Raw genomic sequence first — 20,074 nt, 5'->3', positions numbered from 1 at the left:
GTGCTTGATGCAGGTAATGGGTCCGTTGTTGTCACTGCAGCTTTTTTATTGAGGCCCAGCAGTCTACGCTTTTCACTTATTTGTTTAGCCGTTTTTGTTTGGATGTGATCCGAGATCAGGATATTTATGTTCCTTTTGCCCCAGAACATGTTATTGAAGGCAGCGAGGAGCTGTTCTTCTTCAACAGTCCAGCAGCTGTTGTGTTTGCCACGTTGGGAGGTTGTTTTGGGCTGACTGGCTTCGATACGTTCTTGGTTCCGTATCGCTGGATGGGCTATTCTCTTATGTTGGGAGAGCCCACTTTTGGTGATAAATTGTTTGTTACATGTTCTGCAAGCCCAGTCACCCGATCGTTCTTCATTTATTTTCCCTTTGCATTTTGGAATATGGCACAAGATGCTGTGTGCTTTGGAATCAGTTTTGTTGCACATGGAACATTGAAATTCGACCACTTTTCCACTGTGATTTCGCTTGAGGTGGACACTTAGAGCAATTGGCTTGCCAACGTGATCGCCACAAAAGGGGCACGCTGGGTTGTTATTAGGTAGTTGGATTAGGGTCTTTTCTTGTGTTCCATTTATAATTGTTTCCACTGTCTCCTCAATAGTGGTAATTGTGTGGCTCTCGCTTGTTTCTGTACTTGGTCCTTCAGTGTCCAAATCCTCTTCACCAGATGTGATTAAGGAGACGTCTGGATTTGGCAGGCAGGTGGGTTTTACAGTCTCTTTAAAAGCACTGCTTATGTTTTCTGTTGTGCGGATTGGGCCGATCCACTGCTTCTTTCGAGTGACTGTTAGCCATTTATTTTGGTTTTGTGAGATACGGGGTTTGGAGTGTACCTCCTTTGTCTGTGGGGCATGCTGGACATTGTCTGCCTCACTTTCAGTGTTCACAGGGCTCTCAGTTTGTGTAGCCACTGTGGCGACATTGGCTCGATATCGGGCCAAGGGCTCATTGGGTCGGAAGATGCACCTGCCCCAAAGTACAGTCTTCTTGCTTCGGTTAGTTGAGTTAGCCCCTCGACTTGGGCTATTTCCGGCACTATCTAGTGCCACCATCATTTTGTGGTTTTCCACCGTTTTATACTATTGCCTGGCCGGTGTACCAGGACAATAGGGTCGGGATATCAATAGCAGCTGAGCCTCAGTTCGTCAACTCATCACCCAATGAGTCGTCCAGCGGGACCACGGGGAGGTTGAGGTCTCAGTACTGCTGCCCAGTAACTAGACTCTTGACACAGCCGAAGACAGTCATAGTTACTCCCACCGTTTACCCGCGCTTCATTGAATTTCTTCACTTTGACATTCAGAGCACTGGGCAGAAATCACATCACGTCAATACCCACCGCGGGCCTTCGCGATGCTTTGTTTTAATTAAACAGTCGGATTCCCCTGGTCCGCACCAGTTCTAAGTCAGCTGCTAGGCGCCGGCTGAGGTGGAACGCCGGCCCCCCCCCGGCCCCGCGGATGGGGGAGAGGCGAGCGACGCCCGCCGCAGCTGGGGCGATCCACAGGAAGGGCCCGGCTCGCGTCCAGAGTCGCCGCCGCCCCCCAGGAGAGGGGCGGCACCTCGCCCAGCCGCGGCTCGCACCCAGCCCCGCTTCGCGCCCCAGCCTGACCAACCCAGCGTGAGGGGCACCGTCAGAGCTGGAGGGAACCCATGGGGCTGCGGGTCGGGAGTGAGGGGCACCGTCAGAGCTGGAGGGAACCCAGGGGGCTCCGGGTAGGGAGTGAGGGGCACCAGCAGAGCTGTGAGTCTGGAGGTCAGGACTGGGATAGCAGGGGCTGCGGGTCAGGAGTGAGGGACACCAGCAGCGCAGTGACTGGGAAGTTCAGCAGGGAGCCCAGGGGGCTGCGGGTCGGGAGTGAGGGCGTGATGCAGTAGTATCTGTTTGTGTGGGGGATGGGAGAGCAGGGGGTGACTTTAGGTGATGGTCTGTATCTGAGCCTGTAACCTGAGTCAGGCGGGGGGAGTAAACAGCTCTGCTCGGGAAGCTGCACAAAGTGAAGAGAGCCTGCTGGAGAGGGTTTGGGTCAGTTTCGGTTTTGGGGCTGGGTGGTGGAATTCAGGGAATCCCAAGCTGGGATCTATGCTCCCTGAATCTCCATAAGGACCAGATTGAGGGGTCCTGGCTGTGCCCACAAGCTCTGCTGTAGCCTGTGTTCCTGTTGTCCAATAAACCTTCTGTTTTACTGACTGGCTGAGAGTCACTCTGAGTCCCAGGAAGAGGGGTGCAGGGCCGGACTCCCCCACACTCCATGACAACTGGTGGTAGTGGCGGGACCTACTGCGCCCCGTGGATGGCACTTCCTGCAGTAAGTGACTGGGGAGCAGTAAAACGAAGGGACGATTGCAGGGGCGATTAACCCCTGGGATGTGTGACCAGTGAGAAGGACTCTGCAGTAACAGGGTCCCCCGGGGGATTGCAGCAAGCAGTCCCAGGGGCGGAGGAGTCTGCGGCTTGATCCTGGCAGAGAGATGGTGACCTCAAGAAGGGCTGGTGCACGAGGGGTCTCCCTGGAAACTGTGGGGAGCGGTGACCACCCAGGCCTGCGAGTGGCCAGCAGGGGATCATCCCGGTGCCATTTCTTCCTGGCCTGCACCTTCCTGCCCCATTCCTCTCCCTCCCCCACCTCTTTCTGTCTCTGCTCCTCCCCCTCCCCGCCCAGCGCCTCCTGCACCCCACTGAACAGCTGATCACTGGCAGGTGGGAGGTGCTGAAGGGGAAGAGGAGGAGCTTGTCAGCAAGGCCTGTAGTGCGGGGGAGGAGCTGGCTGCCAGTGGGCACTGAGCACCTATTTTTTCTCTGTTGGTTCTGCAGCCCCGTAGCTCCCATGGAGTCGTTGACTCGGCTCCTTTCACACTGTAGAGAGAGGAGCAGAACCAGGGCTATGGCTGATCTATGGGGCACCAGGTGAGTGGCAGAGGCTTCAGGTGCTGAGAGTTTGCCCAACAACTCAGGGACACAGTGTGAGGTGGTGTCCCAGGGATCTCTATGCAAGGAGCAGAACAGGATTTACTTGGGGTGGAGAGAGAATTGAGTGTGTCTCAGGGGGTTGTACAGAGGTATTGCCTGGGTGAGAGACTGGCTAAAACACAGGCCTCGCTGTGAGCAGGATTTGAACCTGCGCAGGGGAACCCTATTGGATTTCAACTCCAACGCCTTAACCACTCGGCCATCACAGCTGTGAACACAAAATTGCCCCAATGCCAGAGAAACTGGTAAAGAATCACAATGCCCAGGTGTGAAGTCATCTGAACTACAGGATTCCCACCGCAAACCTGGCTCCCAAAGCACAGGGGGGATTGGGGGTTTGTTCTCTTTGCTTAGCCATGTGCAGTCGCACAGAGAGCGCGTTTAAAAGTCTCCTGTCCCACAGAGCAGGAAGGGGAAATGATTCTCAACTTGAAGCCTGACGTAGGGTGACCAGACGTCCCGATTTTATCGGGACTGTCCCGATATTTGCTTGTTTGTCCCACATCCCGACCGATGTTTGGTCAGGACACTGGACAAACAAACAATGTTGCCCTCTGCTCCGGCACACAGGCAGAGCCCGGAGGGACACTCACCCCCCCGACTCCGCCCCCCCCTTCCCTCATTGGATCCCTCCCCAATTCCTCCCCCTGGCCCTGCCCCCAGCCCCACCCTCTCCTTCCCCCATTGGATCCTTCCCCAAATCCTCCCCCTGGCCCTGCCTCTTCCCCAAGCACGCGGCATCCTCCTCCCTCCCAGGTTTGCACACGGGACATGGCCATGGCCGGGAGTGCAGCATGGAGGCTGCTCCAGCCCTGGAGCCTGCAGGGCAGTGCAGTGGGGCTGGGGGCAGTGCAGAGGGGGGAGGACCCATGTGGGCTGGGGGCGGAGACACACGTGGGGCAGACACGCTCCTGCCGGGAGGACCCGGGCCCGGCTGCCTGGTTCGCCCCTTGCCCGGGAGCTGCAGGAGGGACCTGGAGCGCGGCTCGGCTGCAGAGCTCGGAGCCCAGGCTGGGCCAGGAGCGAGGGGATGGGGGAGCTGGGGGTGTATCGGGGGTCGGAGCTGAGAGTTGGGTGGAGACGGGGCTGTGCCACTGCCGCCTGGCGGGGTGGGGGAGCCGCCGGCTTTTTTTTTTTTTTTTGCTCCTTCCCCCACGTCCCGATATTTCATCTTTGACATCTGGTCACCCCAGCCTGATGTGAATGAGGATGTCTGGACCAAGGGGCCAGGGACTGGCCTTTGCTAGAGAAACCACTGTCAAGTTTGAGCCAATTAGGACAAGTCAGCAAATAAGAACAGCCTCAGGTCTCAGTAATTGCTGCAGGTAGCAAAGTCCTACAGGGAGCAGTTTCTGGCACTACACCCGCGCAGCTCTGCTCCCTGGCTCTTCTCGGGCTCCTGCTCTCTCCTTAGCTCTGCCCCACTCTGGCCCAGGCAGTTCCAGCTCCCACGGAGGATGGGACCCCCTGGCCTGGTGACTCCCTCATTACACTGCCTGGCCTGTCAGTGCGGCTAACTTGGAGCTTTGGCCTCTCCCCATTGCCCAGGGGACTGTCAGTCTCAGGGTCCTGATTTCCCATTGGCCCTTTCCCCTTCTACTGGGACTGGGAACTAGCCAACCAAAACCCCCACTAAGCTTTAGTAAGGGGCCAACAGTCCCTTACTCGAGCCAGCCCTGTGAGAGTCACCGATGTGCAGAGAAAACAGCACAAGCTGGTCCCATGGTGTAATGGGCAGCACTCAGGACTCTGACTCCTGCAATCTGAGTTCAAATCTCAGTGGGACCTTGGGTTGGCTTGTGGTAAAGCCCTGGAGTTCACAGTGCTCAACTGCCCTGTCTCCAGCTGTGCAGGAACCAGTCTTTCCCCTCCTGTTGGGTGACTCTCACCTCCTAGAACCAGGCTCTGGGTGGGATGGCTGCAGTGGATCAGAGCTCTAGAACTGGCTACTGATGCCTGAGGGTTGGGATTCTCACAGCTTCACCTGATGCTCACAAGTTTGGCACTTGCCACTGTGCTGTTCCTCTTGCCTGCCTGGCACTTGAAGAAAGCAGTGCCAGGGCCAGGCTTCATAGTTAGGAGGGGGAAGAGTCCCAGGCTGGAGCCCAGCACCTCTCCTCCTCTGGGCACCTTTAGAGCAGAAGCAGCTGGTGCTGACAGCTCCAAGGGAAGGGTTATAAGCCGCAGGGCAAGAGGAGGGGAGAACCATGCCTATGCGTGGCCAGCAGACAGCCAGAAAGACTCTGGGCTAGCCTGCTCCCTGGCGTGCTGAATCCCCAGTGAAGGCCAACAACCACCCAGCATGTGGGGTGGCTGCTGATACTCTGTGGCCAGCATCAGAAGATGGTAGGAAAGCAGGGCCAGCCCCCTGATGGGGCCTCTTACTGTTCCCACTCTCTGTGCTCACTTTGGCAGTGGGGCAGGAGATTTTACCCCAAGAGGCTTTTCCCCAGCTGGCGAGAAGCAGAGAAACACCCAGGCTCTGAAGACGCTATGTAGCAAGTACCCTCCAGCACAGGGACAGGTGCACACTTGGAAGAGGGAAACTGCTCCACACTCTAGCCCGGGCAGCCGCCCATTTTCTTTGGCAAGTCAGGAAGGGCAAAGGCGAGACTGGAAGCCCCTGGGGCTCATGCCCCAGCCTTTGTGACACCCAACCCCCAACTCCTTCCCGGGGCTCTAGCTGAAGCCAGAGCACTGGCCTGAGCGGCCAAGAAGAGGTTCCAGCTGTGAAGAAAGCAGGACTTGCAGCACAAAGTGAGCACAACCACGAGGGGACTCAAATCCTGAATCATCCGATCCACAGGGAGATGCCTTATCCTTCAGGCCACATGATGAGGGGGTCTAAGCTCTTCTTTGGAAAAGCCGGACACTGTGTTTCTCAGGTCATCTGCTGAGGGGGCCGAGACTCTCTGGTCACAAGAAGTCGAGTTCCCAGCGAGATGTGAGACTTAATTCTATGGGGCCAGGTGCAGGGCTTTGGCAGGGAGGCTCAGGCATGGGGGATTGGGGTGCAGCGGATGGACCAGCTGTCTAGGTGTGGAGATTTAGTCGCACTGAGGCACAGGAGGGAGGAGGAATCCTGCTGATGGTCAGTGGCTGTGCAGAAAAAAGGGTGTTGATTCCCCCATCCTAAATGGGCTGGTTGGCTTGACCCTTCTCCCCTCTGCAGAGCATGGTGGGGCTGCAGCTCACCCCTTGTGGGGCAGGAGGGAACAGGTGCAGGGCGCTGGGCTCCGATGCACCTGGAAGGCAGCTCCGGTGGGGTGGGGCAGGGCAGGGCCTGTGGTTTACATTCTGCATTGCCTGGTGCTGGGCCATTGCACAATCCCCAGCCACGTCGCACAGCGCACCCTGAGAGGGGCGGGGGGCCAAGCAGACGATCCAGCACGAGGGGGAGAGGATGTGTGGTTGGGGGGAGGAAAGGCCTTGGGCTGCACTGGGGGAGTGCAGAGCAGGGGTGACACCCCAGAAACCTGCAGCAAAGGGATGGACAGGTGGGGTGGGTGGATAGAAGAGGCAGTGAGCCTAAAAGGGGAGTGGAGTCTAGTGGTCAGAGCAGGGAGGGGGCTGGGCGCCAGGAGCTCTGGGTTCTATCCCTGGCTCTGGGAGAGGAGGGGGGTCTAGAGGTGAGAGCAGGGGGACTGGGAGCCAGGACTCCTGGGTTCCATAGTGGCGGCTGATTTTTCCTGTGTCTCCCTCCCTACAGATCCCAGCCCAGTCCCCTATTAGAATTTGACTGGGGGGGGGGGTTGCCCTGCCACTCCAGACTCGTGATTTGAACCCCTCCCGCCATGGGCTCTGACATCACAGAATCTCCCCCCCCCCCAAGTCAGAAAGTAGGAGCCCCCTCCTCGCATGCGGAGGAAACTAGTGAGTTTCTTGGGGGTCTCTGGCAGAAGTGACAGCACCCACCAGACACCCACTCATGGTTGCAAGGAGACTCCCCTGCACCCTCCTGCACAGCCCCCTGCTACGAGGGGCCGTGGGCGCCCAGCCAGGGTCAGGAGGTGAGATGGGATCACAGTGGCAGGAAGGGGGCAGAGCCGGGGGTGGTGCCAGGTCTGGTGCTGGCTACATGGGGAAAAACCACACTGCTCCCCAGCAAAACACACACACACACACACACCCCCTCCTCGTGTTGGGAGGGGAACAGGTGAAAGGACAAAAGAAGCAAGAGACAAAGAGAAAGGAGGAAGGGATGGATGGAGGAAAAGGTGAAAGAAAAAGGACAAACTCTAATGTCCCCAGTGATTCTAAGGGACAAAATCCCAGGTGTGGAATAAAATTCTGCCTCCTTAAGCTCGTGGTTTCCATGCCTAGAATTCAACGGTCACCAGATGGATCAGACTGAACAGGTTTCAAACCTTGAGTAGGCTCTTACCTTCTAAAAAGGGACAGCTGTTTTCTAGTAAAATCAGGAAAAGGGAAGGAGAAAACTCAAAAGAGGCTCCTCCTGGCGCTCATGTACGTGAACCCGAATACTTTCTCAGCCCTCAAAGAGAGACCTCGAGAAGGAGACTTACTGAAGCAAAGCCACAGGGGTCTCTGAGGTTTCCCTGACCCCTCGCCCCTGTCCTGCCTGGCTGATGTCAGCATCTCTCTGTGAGGTCACCACCTCCCCACCTCCTTTGACCAATAGTCTGAGGTCCTGCAAAAGGCCTTTGTGATGTCACTGCCACACCCCTCCCTTGCTGTGCTAATGTCCTGCCCCTGCCCAGGCACTTTGGAGGTTTGAGCTACTCCCTGTGGTCACCCCACTCAAGGAGCGTTCGTTCTAGGCAGCAAGCCGTCTAGACAGGAAAACATCAGACGCTGCTCCCAATGCTACACTCAATATTTCAGAAATTAGTCGCCTTTATGGCCAGAAGAGACCATTAGAGCATCTAATCTGCCCCCCCCCCTGCATATCACAGGCCTCCTGTATGACACAAGAGCTACTTTTGGGTCAAACACATTCCAGAAAGGCATCTAGTCTTCATTAAATGACATCAGGAGATGGAGAATCCACCATTTTCCTTGGTAGCTTGTTCCTGTGGTGAATCATCCTCGCTGTTGAATATTTGTGCCTTAGTTGTAATATGAATTTGTCTCTTTTCACCTTCCAGCCATTGGGTCTTGTTAGGCCTTTTTCTGCTGGATTAAAGAGCCCTTTAATACCCAATCTTTTCTCTCCATTAAGGCCCTTCAACACTTCATTGAAGTCACCTGCCAATCTTCTTTTGATAAGCTAAACAGGTTGAGCTCTTTCAATAGCTCACTAGAAGGCATTTTTCTCCAGCCCTCAGAACATTTGGTGGCTCTTTGCTGCCCCAGCTCCAATTTCACAACATCTTTTTCAAATGAGGACACCAGAACTGGAGGCAGTATTCCAGTATCAGTCTCACTGATGCTGTGTCACCTCCTGTGACGTTATTGACATAATCTGTAACTGTATAGATCACCGTTGCGACCACTGTTCTATATTTGCAGCCAATATGGTAGAAAGGTTGTCGTGTAAGGGGTCTATGGAGAGGTTCTGATTGGCTGATTATAATTATGGAACAATGGGATAGAGAAACCTGCATCACTGAAAGTGCAGCCATGAAGAAACCACACATCAGCCTTGCCTAGCTGGCAAGAATCAAATCTCCACAGAAAAACCCCTATGGTGTCAGCCCAGATCCCTAAGCCCTCAGTCACCACCACTTAACACGGGGGCCTTTCTACACTATGGCTCTGTTCTCACTGAAGGGTCATTTCCAATTGCTCAGACCAGCTTCCCCAGCACACTCACTGCTGTGCAGCTCTGTACGTGTGGCCATGGCTGAACAGCAAGAATTCCTGCCCATTTCCCCACTGGCTGGAGCATGGCTAGAGTGTGTCTGTGGTTAATGATGTTGCTGTAGATTGTTCATTCCTGCCTTGGCAATTCAGACAGTCCCTTTTCCCATCGTATCGCCAGCACCTCTGTGATTCCAATAGCAGGGCAGGTTTTCTCTGGGCACTGAGATTTTTTAGGGAGTTGGTGGCTCCTTTCTTTCCTCACCCTGGAGTAAACTCAGCTTTTCATTCCATCCTTGATGACTCATGGAATAACAACAGCAGCATGAAGAGGAGAGGGAATATCTCACTGCCGGGTGAGGAAGGTGGACGCATCCCCTCTGTTTGACCATTGCCATTGCAGGAGAGAAGGTTTCAATGGAATCGAATGCCCTGGCTCAGACAAGAGACACAGGGAGGTTTTGCTGTTCATGGATCCATGCAAAGGAAATTGTGTCTCTGTGTGAAAATGGGGAGGGAAATGAAACACCCACATGGTGGTGCCTAAGGCAGAAGGGACCCCTATAGGATTAGAACAGGACACGTTCTCAAGCAGCATGTTTCTTACTTTGCCCATCTGTAAATTTTGATTATAATTGATGGAAATATTTTGCCATTGGGTCGTGTGTTTCCACAGAAATTGACATTTACCCACAAACACGTAATTCTTCCAGTCCTGCCGAGTCTGCCCTTGGTGAGTTTAGAGGGACACATTCCCTCTTCCCACTCCCCATGCCAGGCCTGGACTCTCCATGCTGCCCACTTCCCACACTGCTGGGATCCTTCCCTGATCTCCCCTCAGAGCTCTGCCCCCCACTCCCACTTCTGGGATCCCCTCCCAACACTGTCTAATGCCCTGTTTCCAGGATCCCTCTCCACTCCCTTCCTCCCCTCTGAGCAAAAACTCTGCATTATTCCCACACTGGGAATTAAACCCAGGCTGCTTTGGTGAAAACCAGGAATCCTGACCACTAGACCCTATGGGACTGGGATTGGGATGTTTGTCTGTTAAAACAACCCCTCATAAGAGCAGCAGCGCCACCCAGTGGGGGTTGCACACAGGGCTGGATTAACCCTTCAGGTGCTGAGGTTTCCCTCTCTCCATTCCCAGTGCCTGTGATCAGGAAACAGACATCAGGGCTCCCAGGTGCTTCACAGACCATGACTGAGATTGGGACCCCATATTGCGCTAGGTGCTGTACAAACCCTGGCCAACACTGGGACACCCAGGGGGTTCCCCGCAATTTCTCTGAGCCTCTGCTGCCCAACTTCTTCTGACTCCCTCTGGATCACCCTCCCCCCTCGCAAAAAACCCACCTTTCCAAACAGTCCTTCTTTCCCTGCCCTCTAATTCTGCTTTCACACCCTGGGACCATCTACTCTCTTTGTCTCTCCCCCCTCAGGTAAAGCAGAGATGGAGGCAACTTCAGCCACTGGAGACAGCCCCAGCGAGGGTTGCAGCCCGCCCGGGGGCGCGGTGTGTTTGCAGACACAGGAAGGGAGCAGCTGGGAGCGGTGGGTGCTGGGAAGAAGGAGGCAGGAGAACTAAGCCCAGAGATGGGACATTGGGCAGCTCCTGGGGGCGGGGCTCTGGCACAGCCTGGGGGCGGGGCAGCTCCTGGGGGTGGGGCTCTGGCACAGCCCGGGGGCGGGGCAGCTCCTAGGGGCGGAGCTCTGGCACAGCCTGGGGGTGGGGCAGCTCCTAGGGGCGGGGCATCTCCTGGGGGCGGGGCTCTGGCACAGCCCGAGGGCGGGGCAGCTCCTGGGGGCGGGGCTCTGGCACAGACCGGGGGCAGGGCAGCTCCTGGGGGCGGGGCTCTGGCACAGACCGGGGGCGGGGCAGCTCCTGGGGCGGGGCTCTGGCACAGACCGCGGGCGGGGCAGCTCCTGGGGGCGGGGCTCTGGCACAGACCGGGGGCGGGGCAGCTCCTGGGGGCGGGGCTCTGGCACATTGCGACGCGGAGCCCTGGCAGAGCAGCTGCTCCCTGGTGGCCATGTGCTGCCAGCAGCGCTGGAGCCGCCGGAGCCGGAGCGGAGCCGCTGTTCTCAGCTGCAGCCGGGATCTGCCCCCGGCCCCGCTGGGCTCCAGGTGGGGCCAGAGCCTGGGGCCCGGGGGTTCCCCGTTGTGTGGCGGGCGGGGAGTGGAGAAGCCGGAGCTGCAGGCGGGGGAAGGGCAGTGGGGCAGGTGGGGGTTGAACGGTCTCTGTGCAGCTGGGAAAGTCCAGGGGGAGAGTGTGTGTGAGTCGGGGGGGGGGGAGATACCTGCCTCCTTCTCCTGTTTGTGCCACTTCCCTCCCAAGTACTGGTGACAAGTCTCTCTGGTTCTCCCCCTTTTCTCTCCCCTCACCACACAGGACTATCAAACCCAAGGAGAATCCCTCGTTTTTCCTAAAATTATTGACTCTCTAGTCTCTTATTTTTCCTGATTTTTTTCTATAATTCTCAAATGTCAATTTAAATTCTCCTCATATTTGGGGGGCTTCCCCCCACCCCCCATTTAATCTGCAGCAATTCGTCCTTGTTGGGGTGGGAAATTGTTGCCCTGAGTCATTCCCCAAAAGGGATGGGGGTTCCTGGGTGCTGTTTGGGGGAGCCCTGAGACACAGCTCCCTCTGGGGTGGCGATGGGGTGGCCATTCTCTGCCAGCCACAGGGCATGGCTGGGGCACCGGTGGGGAAGGAGGAACCAGTGTCCCCTATGGAGCCTGCCCAGCCCCTTTGGTTCTGCTCCTTTCTAGCATTTTGTCCAGAGAGTTTATTACTGCGGAGGCTGAAAAATGTCTGTGGATTTAGCCCTGGCAGGAGGGGTCAGGTCTACACTGTAATAAAGAGATCGAACATTTCCCAGCAAGGCCAGGTAGTATATATTGTGTGGATTCTGCTCACATAACAGAGAAAGTTGCCTGTGCAGCTCACAAGAGTAAATAGGGTCAGATCAGAAGATATCTTCTTTCCAAGTGGGAATTGTGCAGGGACGAACAACAGACCTAGTGCAGCTGTGTTGCCACTGTCTACTAGCACTGAAATGGTTCAGAATGCCTTGGTTCAAGTGGCACCAGTTCTAAAAGTAAGGGTGATTTAGTGCTGTGGTTCTCAAACAGGGGTATCCAATGGTCTTCCAGGGGGTACATCAACTCATCTAGATATTTGCCTAGTTTTACAACAGGCTATATAGAAAGCACTAGCAAATTCGTAACAAATTAAAATTCATACGTTGATTTGTTTATACTGTTCTCTATACTATACACTGAAATGTAAGTACAATACTTATATTCAAGTGATTTATTTTTATAAATATTGCATCTGATTTTGTAAGCAAGTAGTTTTTAAGTGAAGTAAAAAATGGGGGTATGCAAGAGAAATCAGACTCCTGAAAGGGGTACAGCTGTCTCTAAAGGTTGAGAGTCACTGATTTAGTGCAGGTACCACCGGTAACATAGAACCCTGCAAAAACTTCTAGTGCAGATGAATTTGAGAGCAAGCCAGAGAGAAACAGCTGCGGAGCATGCTAGAAAGGGCTGACCTGTCTGGATTGTCTGTGCCTGACAGGCTGTCATGTGGTACGGAGGAGCCTGTGAGAGGTATGGCAAAGCAAGGGGGTTTGATTAGTTGCTAGGAGCTCCACATGCTAATCAGGAGGTGTGTGTCTGTAAATAGCGACATAAACATCTTCTAATGGACAGTGTGCTAAAGCTGTCTCAATTGTGCTTAATGAAATGGGAACCTGGTTTTAGATTTTTGTTCTTTAATTCTCTGGGGGTGAAACCCATTGTATGAAAACATTCACCGTGGGAAGAAAGCTTGCGCACATTAGCCTGGGTGTGTAGCCGAGCACAGCTTTGTTAAGACTATACTTTCAGGGATCATTTCTATAGTTTGTAACTAGAAAAGTGTGGTTGAAAGTGTCTGACCTTACTAACCATAATGAGAAGTTAAAGTGTTCTTTTCTGAGCATGAAGTGTGTGGACAGTGTTGCTTTAATGCAGCTGCTGTTTGCTATTGATGAGTGTTCTTGCTTTCCTTTTAGGAAGCTGAGAGGAAGAGAACACAGACTGAGTGGTTAGTCCTTATAAAACAAGTTTAAAAATAAATGTTTTGGGTTTTTTTCTGTTATCTGAGTTTGTTTAAAGCAAAGTTTTTGTGTAGTTCTGTTTAGTAGCAAGTCTTAATTTGATTTGGTAGAATTTAGAAAAAAAGTAAAGGTAGTGTGAGAATGGTGTTTTAAAGGTTTCTATTTCAGTACTTACTGAAAGATTTTTTTTAAATTTCTTTATGCTGCTCTCTCTTTTTTTCTTGTAATCTATTTAAGAATTTAGGTAGAGTCCTGTGTCTGCACGTTCTCTTCCTTTTCCACTTGCCTCTCTGCTTCTCTCTTTTTCCCTTCCATTTTTCAGGAAGCCCCTATTTTTTACTTCTCTTGCTCTGGCAGGGGGTATGCAGTTTGCTCTTGGCCCCAAGCCCATCAGACAATCCACACAGGATCTGAGAGTAGCTGTCTCTTGGCCGTATAGTGGGTAGAGGGTTCTAAAGCTGTCTCAGGGTATGTCTACACTACGGGATTATTCCAATTTTACAGAAACCGGTTTTTTTTAAACATTATATAAAGTCAAGTGAATGTGGCCACACTAAACACATTAATTCGGCAGTGTGCGTCCATGTACCGAGACTAGCATCAATTTCTGGAGCATTGCACTGTGGGTAGCTATCCCATAATTCCTGCAGTCTCACCCACCCATTGGAATTCTGGGTTGAGATACCAGTGCATGACGGGGCAAAAACAATGTCATGAGTGATTCTGAATAAATGTTGTCACTCAATCCTCCCTCTGTGAAAGAAACGGCAGACAATCATTTGGCGCCCTTTTCTCTGGATTGCCCGGGCAGACGCCATAGCATGGCAATCATGGAGCCCATTCAGCCTTTTTTTTTCACTGTCACTGTATGTCTACTGGATGGTGCTGACAGACATGGTACTGCAGTGCTACACAGTAGCATCCCCTTGCCTTTTGCAAATTAGCAAAGATAGTTGCCAGCCACACTGTACTGTCTGCTGCTTTGTAAATTGATAATGACAGTTACAAGTTATACTGTATGTATATGCCGTCCAATACCAAAATGCTAACATCCCCCTACAACCTGTATGTTACCCCCAATGACACAATAACTGATGCTTCAAACACTTTGTATGGTTTATTTTTAAATATTCTCTAATAAACTTTGTCAGCTGCTGTCATGGGTGCTCTTGGCCAGCCTCAGTGAGATCAGCTGGGGGCGCATGGACAAAAATGGGAATGACTCCCCAGGTCATTCCCTTCTTTAAGTTTTGTCTAATGGAGAGTCAATCCTGTCTAGACTATCAGGCAAGCCAATTAAAGACCCAGACAGGCAAATGGTGGCTCCAGGTCAGAGCCCCAGACATCCAGCAGAAATGATGAGCTGCATGCCATTCTAGGGGGTGCCCCTGCAACAACCCCATCCATTGCTTCCCTTCTCTCCCACCTCTCTTGGTCTACCGTTATCCCCCATTTGTGTGATGAAGTAATAAAGAATGCATGAATTTGAAACAACACTGACATTATTGCCTCTTCAAGTAGAGCTCAAAGGGGGGAAGGGAGGGCAGTCTCCAGCAGAACTGAATCTCCAGGAGACAAAGCTTAAAGAAGAGAATGACCTGGGAGTCATTCCTGTTTTTGCCCTGGCATCCCCGGCCGACCTCACTGAGGCCAGCCAGGAGCACTCACGGGACGACGATGACAGATACCAGTCCTACTGTACCGTCTGTCGTCCAGAAGGGAAGGGGATGCTGCTGCACCGCGTCTGCCAGCAGCATCCAGTAGACATACGTTGACATTGAAAAACGTTGAGAAACAATTTTTTTCCATTTGCTTTCGGGTGGGGGGGGGGGGCGACATATACCCTGAACCACCCACGACAATATTTTTGACCCTTCAGGCTTTGGGAACTCAGCCAAGAATTCAAATGGTTTTCGGAGAGTGCAGGAACTGTGGGATAGCTACAGACGTCAGTCGCCCCTCCCTCCATGAGCATCCATTTCATTCTTTGGCTTTCTGGTACGCTTGTCTCAGCTCCTTAAGTTTCAGCACTGTGTTGAGTCCCTGTTGTGGCCTCTGTCTATCATGGCCTTGGAGATTTTTTCAAATGCTTTGGCATTTTGTCTTTTGGAACAGAGTTCTGATAGAACAGATTCATCTCCCCATACAGAGATCAGCTTCAGTATCTCCCGTACGGTCCATGCTGGAGCTCTTTTTTGATTCTGGGACTGCATGGTCACCTATGCTGATCGGTGCTCCATGCTGGGCAAACAGGAAATGAAATTCAAAAGTTCGCGGGGCTTTTCCAGTAAACCTGGCCAATGCATCTGAATTCAGATTGCTGTCCAGAGCAGTCACAATGGTGCACTGTGGGATGGCGCCTGGAGGCCAATACCATTGAATTGTGGCCACACTAACCCTAATCCGACATGGCAATACCGATTTCAGCGCTACTCCCCTCGTCCGGGAGGAGTACAGATACCGGTATTAAGAGCCCTTTATATCGATATAAAGAGCTTCGTTGTGTGGATTGGTGCAGGGTTAATGCGATTTAACGCTGCTAAATTTGATATAAACTCGTAGTGTTGACTGGGCCAGAGAGAGCAGCTGGTTTCCCCTGTTGTTTACCGCTCTTGTTTTCTTGACTAGTTTCTCCTCTGCACCAACTTGGTCTTGTTCTTTGTGAGCTTGGCTAGCTCAGTTGGCAAAGCATCAGACTTTTAATCTAAGGGTCCAGGGTTCAAGTCCCTGGTCAGGTTATAAACTAATCACCAAGATCTTAAACTGTCTTTCTCACATCCTCTTTGATGTTACTTTTTCTCTTCAGGATTTTCCCTTTCCTCAGAAGGGCATTTTTGTGTGTGGGTTTGAAGGGGCAACTTCCTGACAGCCCCTCTGTCCTTGCAGCCTGGAGGAATAAAGGCCTGTGGGCATAGAGCATGTTCCTTCCCTGTGCGCGCGCGCGCGCGCGCGCACACACACACACACACACACACACACACACACACACACACACACACACACACACACACACACACACACACACACACACACAGAATATCCCTAAGGAATTAGAATCACCTGCTGCCTTCCCCTTTCCTGCTGGATCCCCAAATGAAGATGCTCTTCAGCCTAAACCCATGTCCCCTCTTTTCCCAGTGCCCCTCAATCCCAACCCTCAGTCCCTCCTATGCTCACTGCTCCTCACTCCAAACCAGAGCCTGCTCCTCTTCACCCTTCTCCTCTGTCCCAACCCACAGCCCCCTCCTCTTCCCAGTGCCCCTCAATCCCAACCCACAGGCCCCTCCTATTCCCAGTGCCCCTCAATCCCAACCCACGGCTCCCTCCTATTCCCAGTGCCCCTCAATCCCAACCCACAGGCCCCTCCTATTCCCAGTGCCCCTCAATCCCAACCCACAGGCCCCTTCTCCTCACGCTGCTCCTCAATCCCAACCCACGGCTCCCTCCTTCCCTCCAGCAGCAGGTGCTTCACACCCCCTCAGGAAGATTTTCTTGCAAGGTTTTGTGTACGAGTCAGCATGTGGATTTTACAGTATGTTGGGTCGCTTGCCGAAATGATCTCTTGTGGCTGGTGTTGGATTCCCAGTCTCCATGTTACAGGGGCAGGAGAAATAAAGGGTTGTTATCCTTGTTGTGTGAATCGAGGGCAGCACAACTTTGCTTGGCAGACCCCGATTGAGGGGATCACCCTCAATTCAACAGCACTTGCTAGGCAGGGGACAGGGGTTCCAAAGCCAAGTGGGCTGGGGCCTGGGTCCTAATACTGAAATTTAGGTGTTAGACCAACGTTAGGACAGGGGGGCTGGGGAGGGATGAGTGAGTCCCTAGACAACATAGTGAGTACGGTGCCTTCTTATTTTCCCCCTTTTCCACCCAGGATGGGGGGGTGAACTGTACAGAGGCACCTCTGGGCTTGCACTGACTAAGAACAACAGCTGTGAGTGGGGTGCAGAGCGGGGTAGGCTCATGTTAAAGGAGGTTTGGTTGCTGGACTTATGAACCGTAGGGAGAAGGACACTGCCCAGCTTATTTTGGGGGGGGGGTCTTTCCCTCGTGGTTTATGTTTATGTGTTGGGGCTGCTGACATGACTTCTCCTAACCCTGGGCTTACATTGCAGTGTAGACATACCCTGAGAGGGCATCTATACTGTGACAAAATCCCACTGGCCCGGCTGGCCTGGATGATCTGATTTGGGCTCCTGGGGCTCAGACTGGAGCCCAGGCTCGGAGACCCTCACCCCTCATGGGGTCTCGGAGGCTGGGCTCAAGCCCAAGTGTCTACACTGTAATTTTATAACCCTGCAGCACTACCTGCTCTCAGCTGCACTGTGAATGTTTTGGGGGGTCACTCCTCGCCTGTATCAACCTAGGGGTTTTGAAGAGTCACAATTGATAGGTACTGCAATGGTGCAATTGATTAGCGCACAGTACTTATAGGGCAGTGCTGGGAAGAGCTATGTTGAGGTTGTGAGTTCAAGTCTCACCTGGAGCACTGGTTTTCATTAGCCAAATGGCTTCACCCCCTTATTTGGCCCTGTGGAATGTAGAATACCAGCCCTGGGACACTGAGGAGGGGAGGAGTCAATAATGCCCCCTTCAATTATTACCTCCTCTCCAGAGCACAGGTCAGACTCTACAATCCTTTCTCTGCCCCCAGCCCCTGTGCCAGGATCCCTCAAGCAGAGCCTGGAGTCCTGCCCCTGGCGTCTGTACTATTGACAAAGACTAAGTGACAGGTGTTATATCCTTGGGGCAGCCGGTGTAGGAAGCAATCACTTGAGGCCAGAGAGCAGGCAGCTAACCAAAACCTCCATTTTATTTACAGATATACAGAGAGCTCCCACAGCCGGTTGAAACCGGCTGAGCTAACCCATAATAATCTAACTCAGTTGCCATAGCAACAAAAACCATGACAACCAAATACACAACATATTCCTCCTCCCCTAATAAGAACATCCCTAAATAAAACACACACTAGACTAGAGAAGGAGGGTAGACTGCCTCCATTCGGCTAAACCCTGGGGATTATTTTGCCCCATAACCGTGGGTTCGCCTAGCTAAAGATCCAGCCGATGAGGAGGCCTTCTGTCTCTAGGTGGATTACGGCGAACTTCTGGTGTTATTGCACCCGAAAGCACTAGGGGCTCAGGGTCCGCAGCACGAACAGGTGAGGAGGTGGTATCAGCTCGTGCTGGGCACAGGTATCTCAGCCGGCAGTAATGGAGGAAAACAGTCAGAAACAGGTGACTCGTGATTCGGTCCCTCACCAGAAAAGGTGAAGTCAGCCCCCTCAACTGCAGATGGGTCCTGAGGACTGGCATGACCTGGCAACAGCTGATCTACATGTCGCCACCAGGTAAGATTCTCTGCAGTCCGGACTGTGTAGGAAACAGGTCCTGTTTGAGTGATGACTGTGGCCGGAACCCATTTAGCTCTGGAAGTATAATTCCGAGCCAAAACTGGCTGTCCCGGGCTAAAGGTTCGGTCTTTTGCTCTGGGTGCCCGTCTGATGACTTGATATTGCTGCTGATGTTGCACAATTTGTCGGGGTTCAGAAGGTTTCAGCAGATCAAAGCAAGTGCGCAGCTGTCGTCCCATCATTAGAAAGGCCGGAGATGCGTGGGTCGTAGCATGAGGTGTGTTTCTGTAGGAAAGTAAAAAGGTATCCAGACGCTTTTGAATGGAGTGTTATCCCCTTGCTGATTTCAAAGCGTTTTTCATTGTCTGCACAAATCTTTCAGCTAATCCGTTGGTGGATGGATGATATGGTGCTGACGTGATGTGGTGTATCCCATTTGCCTTCATAAAATTTTGAAACTCCTGAGAAACGAACTGCGGTCCGTTGTCGCTCACAAGTTGTTCTGGCAGACCAAAACGACTAAAGAGTCCTCGTAGTTTTTGGATAGTACTCTCTGCAGAAGTGGACTGCATTACAGAGACTTCTGGCCATTTAGAATGGGCATCTATTGCCACCAAGAACATGCTTCCTTCAAGGGGGCCAGCAAAGTCAACGTGAATACGTTGCCACGGGTTTTCAGGCCAGTCCCATGGGTGTAGGGGTGCCCACTGGGGTGCATTCCTCACACCCTGACATGACATACAAGCTTTTGCCTTCTTTTCAATAGCGCTGTCCAGTCCAGGCCACCAAAAATAGCTTCGTGCAATTTCCTTCATGCGCACTATTCCGCAGTGACCGGAATGTAGCTGTTCCAACATCTGTGATCTCAGTGGTGGTGGAATAATGACACGTCTCCCCCACAACAAACAACCAGATTGGACCGATAACTCCGTCCGCTTGGACATGTAGGGAACAAGGTCGGATGAGACCGGAGAGGTTTGTCGAGATTTTCCATGCATCACCAGGTCCATAATGTGGGACAATACTGGGTCAACGCGAGTTGCCTTCTTTATCTGAGTAGCAGTGATGGGTGTATTCGCTACCTGTTCAAAGTAGAAGATTTCCTTTTGGGCACTATCTTGGTGTTTGACCGGCAAAGGCAACCTTGAGAGGCCATCTGCATTGCCGTGCAGAGTGGATTTCCGATATTTGATTTCATGTGTGTGCTGAAAGTAACAATGCCCAACGTTGCATACGACTAGCAGCTAATGGGGGAATGCCTGTGTAGGGTCCAAAAATTGATGTCAGAGGTCGATGGTCTGTGAGAAGAGTAAATTTTCGCCCAAACAGGTACTGATGAAACTTCCGAATTCCAAAAACAATTCCTAATGCCTCACGTTCGATTTGGGCGTAGTTAGTTTCTGCTTTGCTTAGAGTGCGTGAAGCAAAAGCAATAGGTCTCTCTTCTCCTGAAGGCATAATATGTGACACGACTGCTCCCACTCCATAAGGAGGCATCGCAGGCCAATTGCAGTGGTAAGGATGGATCAAAGTGCGTTAGAACTTCAGAATTTAGCAATGCATCCTTAGCTTTGTTAAACGCAACATCACAGGCTTCAGTCCACTTCCAGGCCTTGTTCTGCCCAAGGAGCTCATGAAGTGGTTTTAGCAGTGTGGCTAACTGTGAGATGAACTTTCCATAATAGTTCAGGAGTCCTAGAAATGAGCGCAGCTGGCTTACATTTCGAGGTGGGGGAGCCTCCACAATAGCTTTAACTTTTGCAGGGGCCTTATGAAGACCTGCAGAATCAATGATGTGTCCCAAATATTCAACAGAGGGCTTGAAGAATTCACACTTGTCTTTGCGAACTCGTAGGCCATACTCT

General features: G+C 52.6%; 3 non-coding genes across 3 annotated transcripts; 2 read left to right on the top strand and 1 right to left on the bottom strand.

Annotated features, from left to right (window-relative positions):
* Positions 1-3,104: 3,104 nt before the first annotated feature.
* On the bottom strand, positions 3,105-3,186 carry TRNAS-UGA. Its single transcript has one exon. It is a non-coding gene; the product is annotated as a tRNA-Ser (tRNA).
* Positions 3,187-4,693: 1,507 nt separating this feature from the next.
* Positions 4,694-4,765, top strand: TRNAQ-CUG. Its single transcript has one exon. It is a non-coding gene; the product is annotated as a tRNA-Gln (tRNA).
* A 7,857-nt stretch (positions 4,766-12,622) lies between these two features.
* Positions 12,623-12,839, top strand: LOC120376563. Its single transcript, XR_005587421.1, has one exon. It is a non-coding gene; the product is annotated as a small nucleolar RNA U3 (small nucleolar RNA).
* The last annotated feature ends 7,235 nt before the right edge of the window (positions 12,840-20,074 follow it).

The sequence above is a fragment of the Mauremys reevesii genome, linkage group 12 (assembly GCF_016161935.1).
Source record: "Mauremys reevesii isolate NIE-2019 linkage group 12, ASM1616193v1, whole genome shotgun sequence".
Taxonomy (NCBI): Eukaryota; Metazoa; Chordata; order Testudines; family Geoemydidae; genus Mauremys; species Mauremys reevesii.
Note: the sequence above shows the minus strand (reverse complement) of the source record. Positions and strands in the feature narration are given on the sequence as shown.